The sequence below is a fragment of the Phalaenopsis equestris genome, unplaced genomic scaffold (assembly GCF_001263595.1).
Source record: "Phalaenopsis equestris unplaced genomic scaffold, ASM126359v1 Scaffold233232, whole genome shotgun sequence".
NCBI classification, from domain to species: Eukaryota; Viridiplantae; Streptophyta; class Magnoliopsida; order Asparagales; family Orchidaceae; genus Phalaenopsis; species Phalaenopsis equestris.
Genome location: NW_018251184.1, coordinates 17882 through 27024, shown reverse-complemented (window position 1 = coordinate 27024; position 9143 = coordinate 17882).

Here is a 9143-nt window from a genome sequence, read left to right as displayed (position 1 = left end):
AGTGCATGGATTTAAATCATCACAACTTCTTCCATCATTGAAGATCAATACTTTCCACAACTTTTGTCTAAAACTTAATTACTTATCATTTTAAGAAGAAAGATAAAGAAAACTACTCAGAATCCATGGAGAAAACAAAATCATATTTTAATTTAAAAGAAGAAATCATTGTCAAACTAGCGACAAGTCTCAATTAAAATCAAAAGTAGTCTCAAAATAAAAAGATAAAAACTTATCTCAAGTCATCCACCAAACTCTTGAAGTTCCTTTGATTCTCTTCTCTTTACAATCACTCAAACAAAAATAATAAAATAGGTAAAAAAAAGTAAAAGTGGTGCTTGAAAATCTCTCCGAACTAACTCCCCAAATGAGAACTTTCAAAACTTTTCAATACTTTCAGGACTCTTTTCTAAGTCCTCTCTTCTTTTTTTATAATTTTCTAAAAGGTGCAATAATTTTCTAATAGGTGCATTGGTTTCTCTTCAAAATATGTTTAGATTCGATGCATTTCCCCAAGAGATGCATCCATTCATGATAGTTTTTGTCCATGGTAGTTTTTGTCCATGCTGGTTATAACCACCTATTAAGCCAATGGGTGCCTAAAAAACTTCTTTAAAATTTTCAGAAATTGAATTTAATCGCCCAATAACTGCTACTGGCACTTAAGCGCGGGGCCTCTGGCACTTAGGCGCGGCCTTCTCTGTTTAACTGACGCTTAAGCCCAAATTTGGTGCTTAAGCACCAAAATGCTTTTGAACATTTTCACATTTTTTCTCCAAATTTGATCCTTTTTCACTTCTTTAAGCATTTTTCACCCTTTTTACCTGTATTTGTAAGAAAAACACAAAAATACCTTCTATTAAAGCGCAATATCTCAAAAATAGATATGAAAATGTGTTAAAAAACACTATATATTTTAGGTGTATCACTAGCCATGACCTTGCGCCCAATTGATCGATCAACATTGTGTAGATGATTATAATGAACATTTTTGGTGAAGGATTGAAGTGATTTTGAGTTTAATTGGGGGTTCAATATGAGGGATTTTCGAATTTTGCTCAATTTAGGCATGTTGGGCTAGACTTGGGTCAAAAATGGGCTAGGCTTGGGCTAAGTCCAAATTGATTGTTGATAATGGTCAATGAGAATGTCGTTTGATGTTTAGAAATGTTATGAAGAGTTTTCAACATGAATTGTGACAAATTGAGTGGGCTATGGGTTTAAATGGGTGATATTAGGTCATGTGGCCAAAATTGGGGCTTTGACCTAAAATAAACATGGGCTCAAATCATGGGCCAATTTAGCTTGAATTTGGTTTACATTGCTCACATGGAAGGTGAATCTAAGTTTAAGATTGAAATTGGGGGAAATTGGGACCAATTTGATGGACATTTGAGGTGGATTTGGGGAGATTAGGCCTTTTAAGGGCAATTTGGGAGTTTTGGACAGAGATGGTAAAATTGGACAATCTGGGTCATGTGGTAGTTGAGAAAAATAAAATTAGGAATATTTGGAAGGTTTTGGGAATTTTTGAAATTTTGGGCTAAAGAGGGGTATTTTGGTCATTTGGCAATTTTTTGTGATTTTCGGTAATTTGGGTATTTTCAAAAAGTTTGAAATGACTTTTGAAAAAATTTGGGTATTTTAGGTAAATGTGGGAATTTTGGCCAAACTTAGGGTTTTAAGGGTGTATAGGTAATTTGAGAGAGTTTAGGGGCTAAAGGCCAAGTTGGGTATCTTTGGTAGAATTGGGGAGCTAACCACCATAAATAAGCCATGGTCCAATGGAAACCCCATTTGGGTCCTCTATGTACTGGTCTTAGCTAAACCCTATCCTAGGGTCAATGGGTTTAGGGGACCATCTACAGGAGTCTCCCAAAGGATTAAGGGATCAAAGTCAAGAAAATTTAGGGTTTAGGGTACTGAGTGATTGTGAATGAGGTGATTGTAGTGATGTCTTAGCTCTAGAACAACACCCAGGGTCAACCCTAAGGTCAAATAGTCCTATGGGAACTCTCCTTGAGCTCCCTCATAATGACCCCACCCACTAAGTGCTAAAGGTTAGTACCAATATGTAGAGCTTCAAGTTGAGTAAAGAGGAGTTTAGAAATTCTAATGGTGAGGGTTCCTTTTCTATTTTTCTAGGAATAGTAAACATGAAAGTCTTATGGCTAGACCCCAGGCTACTAAATATGAAGAACTAGACCTCAACCAAAAGTGAGGTCAACAAATGGACCCCAATAGGTGTGGCGTGCTAGGCAAGCACACCGTGCGTCTTGGCGTTGACTAACGAGATCAACAAAAGAAATACAAAATCCTAAATCAATAGACCTGGAAGAAGGTGTAGAATTGTGTGTGTTATTTGTTTCTGCTGAGGAATTAGGAGATAAATATTTGATCAAGATCAGGAGGTAGGAACTCTCGTTGGGGATTGGAGAGTAGGATTTGAGTTATTAGATTTCAGGAGTTTATAAAGGATGAGAATCAGTATGTAAGTGCTGATTCCAAGGTGGGAATTGAAATATAGATATCAATTCTATAAGAGTGTCAGAAGTTAAGGACCGATCATGAAAAGAGAGGAATCAGAAGTTAGGGACTGATTCTAGGATAAAGATTGAAAGTTAAGGATCAGTCACAAAAGAGAGGATTGGAAGTGAAGGATCGATCTCGAAAAAGAGGAATCAGAATTTAGGGACTGATTCCAGGATACAAATTGAAAATTAAGGATCAATCATAAAGGAGAGGATCGAAAGTTAAGGACCGATCTCGAAGAGAGAGGAATCAGAAGTTAAGGCCTGAGTCTAGAATAAGGAATGAAAGTTAAGGATCAATCACAAAAGAGAGGATCGAAAGTTAAGGACCAATCTTTAAAAGAGAGGAATCAGAAGTTAAGGACTGATTCCAGGATGAGAATCAAAAGTTAAGGATCAATCGCAAAAAATAGTTGGAAGTTAAGGACCGACCTCAAAAGAAGTGAATCAGATGTTAGGGACTGATTCCAGAATGAAAATTGAAAGTTAATGATGAATCTCAACAGAGGGTCGGAAGTTAACGAACGACCTCGAAAGAGTGAATTAAAAGTTAGAGACTGATTAAAAAATAATGATCAATCTCAAAAGAGAGTGTCGGAAGGTGAGGACCGACCTCGAAAAGGAGTGAATCAGTAGTTAAGTACTGATTTAAAAATGAGAATTGAAAGTTAATGATCAATCTCAAGAGAGTCAAAATTTAAGGACCGACCTCGAAAGGGTGAATCAGAAGTTAATGATTGATTCTAGAATAAGGATTGAAAGTTAAGGACAATTACAAAAGAGAGGATCAAAAGTTAGGGGCCGATCTCAAAAAGAGAGGGATCAGAAGTTAAGGATTGATTCCAAAATGAGATTTGAAAGTTAATGATCAATCTCAAAAGAGAGTATTAGAAGTTAACGATCGACCACAAAGGAGTGAATCAGAACTTAATGACTGATTCAAAAATGAGAATTGAAAGCTATAAACATCAAAAGAGAGTGTGGGAAGGTAAAGACCGACCTCAAAGGAGTGAATCAGAAGTTAACAACTGATTCAAAAAGTAGAATTGGTGAAGTTGAATCCAAAGATATGTGTTGTGTTAAAAGGTTGACATTGTTGAAGAAGATTTGCAAAATTTTGTGAGGTTTTGTGCAGCACATGAAACTCTACGGGGATGTTAAGAGAATTAGTACAGACAAAGATAGTTGTGTTGTGCGAACAAAGAGTAAGAGACCTCGAAATCTAGAGAACCAACTATCAACAAATTTATTTTCTTTTCTTGATGTTTTTTATCATGTTTAATTTTCAAAATATGTTTTCAAAAATTTAATTTTAGTTGGTTGATTTTCAAAAGAGATTTGTTTTGTTGTTTGTTTGTTGGTTATTTTATTTTTTATTTTTATTTTATTATTGTCAAATTTTGTTGTTTCGTTCTTTGTTCATTGTAATTTTGAAACAATGTATGGTTTGTGGCTTTTATCCATCGCACAATTGGGGTAATTTAACAAATAAACAAATTTTATGAAAGAAACTTCATTAATCTACTCCAGTTAAGGACTGATCAAGTGTAGGCTAACGCTACAAAAAGTACAATATGCTAACTGCATTAAAGTACATCCAAAATATCTCATGCCAATTACATATCATAGATTGAGTATCTTTGATATATATCATATTTGCTGTAATGTTGTAAAGTGGAAAAGAATCCTTTAACTATTTGTTCCTGCTGTGTCGAGCTCCTGATTGAGCAGAACTTCTAAGCCATGCTCCAGTACAGAGTTCCCTTTGCATGTACTTAGAGGTACAAACCTCTCATAGCTCATATGGTAGCAGCTCCTCCAGTTCTGGATATGGCTGAAATCCGTATAGTATTTTGCTATTGTTCATCTGTCGGAAGGTCACAGACACCCTACGGTGTCGTACTGCTGGAATACAATATTTTGCAACGTCCGTTCCATTCCCTTTAAGGACTAGCACCGAACCAACAGGTAGTGGAATTTCAACAGCTCCTCTGAATTCACCCGGGCCAATGATGTCAATTTATTTCCTAAATAAGATGTTGCTTTTACTCATGAATGAGACCGTGCAGTAAGGTTACCGTGCAGTAAGGTTTCACGAAGTCATGGTGGTCTATATGTGGAGGAATGCAATTACCCTCATCGTAGATGTTGGTAATGCAACTGTTAGGAATGCAGTTAGCGGGCAGTATACTCCACTTGAACATTCTTTTAATCATCCACTTTATCATTCGCGGTAGTGGATCCACCTGATCATGTCTGAGAATCCTAGGCGGATTCCCTTATTTGTCGTTGGTAAAGGTGTAGCAGCAACCACACTGGATAGCGATCCTTCCCTTCTCTCGCATTGGCTCAGAATAGGTTCTTTCCATAAGCAGGCCTGCTCGACCTCTATTCCTTAGGTCAAAAATGCAGTCAAGAATATTTTGTTCATCACTCTTTGAGAAGACTCTGATGTATAATTCCAATCCTTCCAGTATGTTGATGAACCTCTCTTATACCTCTTCATAGAATTCAAAATTTCTTTTGTTCACTTTGCTTATTCTGTAATATTTTGTCGTGCTTATGATCTGTGGCTATCGAGGAAGTTCCCTTGTTTCAACAGCGGCGGGAACCCAAGATGGTGTTGACTCTGGCTCTAACAGAATGTATGATGCTACGTCTGACGGGACGTATGGCCCTGTACCCGTCAGAACATATGGCTTTGTATCCATTGGGACATATGGCTCTGCCTCTATCAGGTAATCATCAGTCTGAAATCCATCATCTGTAGAGGCGTACTCCTCTAAGGTACTGTAGTGTTGTAGGTGGAAGACATTGCAGTCCAGGCATTCCACGAATGCCCCCTTAGCCGACGATCGTGCAAGTACTTCAGCGTTGCAAGTAGGGCAACCCATGCACAGAACATCTAAAGTTAGTGGTATTTTTGGCTATGTAGCAAACCTAGATTCATCATCTTTGGCAGAAAAGCTTGAAGAAGTTTCTCTCATGCCTGGATCATAAATGTTCCCCTCAAGAATAGCGGTGAGTAATTTTTCTGCCTCTTTTTGGCGTCTTTTCTCCTATCGTAAGGAAGCCCTCTGCTTTCGACGGCTAGCATTTCTGTGCTGTCATCTTTGTAGTGGAGCATTTAGCAATCTTTCACTATCAGCAGCGACCAGACCCCCAGTTGGTGCAGCTATCATGGATTGTAGACGACTGGGCCCCTCAATTGGGTCCAATTGTACCATCATGTTCTTTCCTTTCAGTGACGCACTGTCTTTGGTGATCAACCTTAGCAGTGCGGGCAACCCTTCCTTTTCCCATAAACTGATGACATTAATTAAAGGCCCGTCGTAATCCATGCCGACTTGGTTAAATTCCATGTCAAAATCTACAGTATCGCCCTGCAGCGCCATTTCTTCATTCAGTGCGAGATTCCAGCCATCTTTAAAGGCGAAGATCACCCTCTGACCTGACATTTCTCTGTAGACGACAGGAAAAATATCAGTGGGCTGAAACTTAGTGTGAACAAGAACAAAACAAAGTATTTATTAAGGAAAATTTTAGTTTATTTTGGTTAAGAGATTGTTTATTTATGTGTGAATTTTGTTTAATTTAGTAGAATATTAAGTTCAAAGGTAGAAAGGAGAGAATTTAAAGTGTAATTCTTTTCAAAAAAAATTTTAATATTGAGGTTAGTTTTGTTAAAATTTTGGACCCGGTCACAGACTTTTGGTCACATTGATAACCCCAAAACTGTTGAAATTTCAAAATTTCAAAATTTAAAATCAAGTGGTGGCAAGCAACATCAGGTTGCCTAGTATGTCTTCAGGTATCGTCCATTGATTGGTAGCATTGGTCTTTCACCCTGAAAGTATACTAACTGGTAGGCTTCTCCTGCGTAGACCTTTTCCACGACAAATGGTGCCTCCTAAGTTGGCTCAAATTTTTCACCTATCTTATGACGAGCAAGAATAGGTCTTTTTAGCATGAGGACTTAGGCCACCAAATTTGAATGTACTTGGGCAGACCAATTTATCATGAGCTTGTACCATCGTTACTTGGTAAAGTTATAAATGTTGTTGTGCTTCAAGTCATTTTCCTTCCAGACTCTCTAGTTCTTCAAGTCTAAGCTTCATAATTTCTTCTGTTGTGAGTTGGCTGGCGACTACGTCTCTAAGAGACGCCGTTTGAATTTCTAACGATAGCACGACCTCGGATCCGTACACGAGCATGTAGGGTGTACACTGAGTGGGAGTCCTAAACATCATCCGACAGGCCACAAAGCTTCTAGAAATTTGTTATGCCAATCCTTTTTATTTTCATCCAATGTTTTCTTCAAAATCTGCACTAGTGTTTTATTGAATGCCTCAGCCAATCCATTTGCTCTAGGATAGTAAATTAAAGAGTATCTCCAATCTATCCCGTGTCTTTTGATGAAATTTTTGGTTTTGCTGCTTTTGAAAGCTGTCCCATTGTCAAAAATTATTCTTCGCGGTACTCTGAAACGGAAGACGACTTGGCTTTTGAAGAACTGAAGAAAGTAGCACATTTGGAGGTTGGTGTAAGACCACCCCATGCATCTGGCACTGGTGACATCATCTGGCTGTATCCACACAGTCGGACATCATCACTGACCAATAATATATGAGTCTTTTTTATCTTCATTTTCATTTTTGGCCCTGACTTGTGAGCGCCACACAATCCGACATGTACTTCTTTAACAATTTTTTATGCGTTGGCTTTGCTTAGACACCTGAGCCACATCTGGTCGAATGATCTCCTATAGAGGACATTACCAAATAAGGTGTATGACATAGCCCTTTTGACAATGTGACGTGCTTCAGACTTGTCCTTTGGTAGCTTTCCTTTCTGCAAATATTCTATCAATAGCTTGCACCAATCTTCAATGATATCAAAAAGCACAATATTTTTTTCTTTTTTTTTCGAGCTTGTGTAGATTACCGAGGCCGATTCTAGACAAAAAATGTCTTCCTTGTACTGTGACATCAATGGAATCCTCCAGGGGGCATGCCAATTCTTTTGTGAGTTTTGCTAGAGTGTCAGCATGGGCATTATCTCCCCAAAGAACCCGGTAGAAAGTTACACTAAGGATCTGTTTCAGCAGCTTCATCATGTACTGATGATATTCTACTAATATCGATTTCAAAACCTTGTATTGTTTGGCAACTTGTTGAATGATGAGTTGTCAGTAGCCAAAGACGATAATGTTTATTATATCCATTGAGATTGTCAATTCTAATCTGGTGATTAAAGCTTCATATTCTTCTTTGTTGTTGGTACATGGCTCTATCAAGTGGTATGAGAACCTCAGCATACCCTTATCTGTTGTGATAAAGATGAAACCAATCCCTGCTTTACCTGGTATGATCATGCATGATCCTTTGTGTTTCCTGACTGATGAAGCACCATCGAAGTACATCTCCCATCATTGCGTATTTTGACGCTATTTTTTGTTTGGGGGAGTTGCTAGTAAAAAGTTGTCGGTCACCGGAATCAAAATCCCGTTGCCCGCTTCAGAAGGACGTTTTAATTTATATATATATTTAGTTTTAAAAAAATATGAAATCAAATTGACCCCATATTTTTCATAGTTTAAATGAAAGAGCGTTGTACCTCAAATCCTGTATTTATCCTGAAAAATAAACACAAAACTTGAGGATGAGGCTCAATCAAATAAACTAAGGAATATATGACATCCATTTGGTCTGCGAAACCTTTGTATTTACCGACAAGTTTTCCTATTTAATAAGAATAATTAAATCTTCCTATAAGGACAAGCCCCTATAGTTAATTACATCTTAAATGACCAAAGTCACCTAAGAAGACTCTTGATAAAAATCAGGAAATATTATCTTCAAGAAGTTTCAAAGGGTAGGACTTTTCAATGAGATCGGACGTAGAGGTGTGAAAAGGGGATTGGTTTAAATTTCAAACATTTTATTGTAGAGTCCAAAGGAGGAAGAACTAGGGGATGTCATAGATCCAGAGGATAACCCTGATGACTTCCTAAGTCCAAGCTATCTTAATGTTTGGCTTCAGTTCTGAGGAGAAATATTTAAGTATTTCATCCTGCCAATTTTATTAGTTAGGGCTTACATTCGTGTGAAAATATCACATAAATAGCCTGGAAGATGTGAGGGTTTAGGTCATGACGAACGACGACCTCAAAATCCTAAGACGAGTTAGGGATTATATTGTATAGTAGGGCTGTACAAGCTATACAAAGTCCTAAAGATAAGGTGAGGATTTATGTTGCATAAGAAAGCTACCTCGAATTCCTATGGCTTTGTTGCTTATATTTAAGAAAGAAAGATTGGTTTAGTTTGGGAAGACATGTTTTGTTGTTGAAGATGGCCGTGCTGCCCACAATACTAGCTCCAACCTCCTTACCGTGGCGAGTTTAAGTTTTCTAATGTGTCAAGTTATGATGTCAAATCAGGTGGCCCTATGGTTGAAGTTCTTTAAATTTTTATGGGGGCATGTTAAAGTTGATTAAAGCGACACCAGTTAAGATCCCACCGTTCCGTCATTCCAGCACCACTATTTTTTATTGGCTTCACTTAGTCCAAATGAACTTACTAAACTCAACTTAATGAGTTCCATAATTTC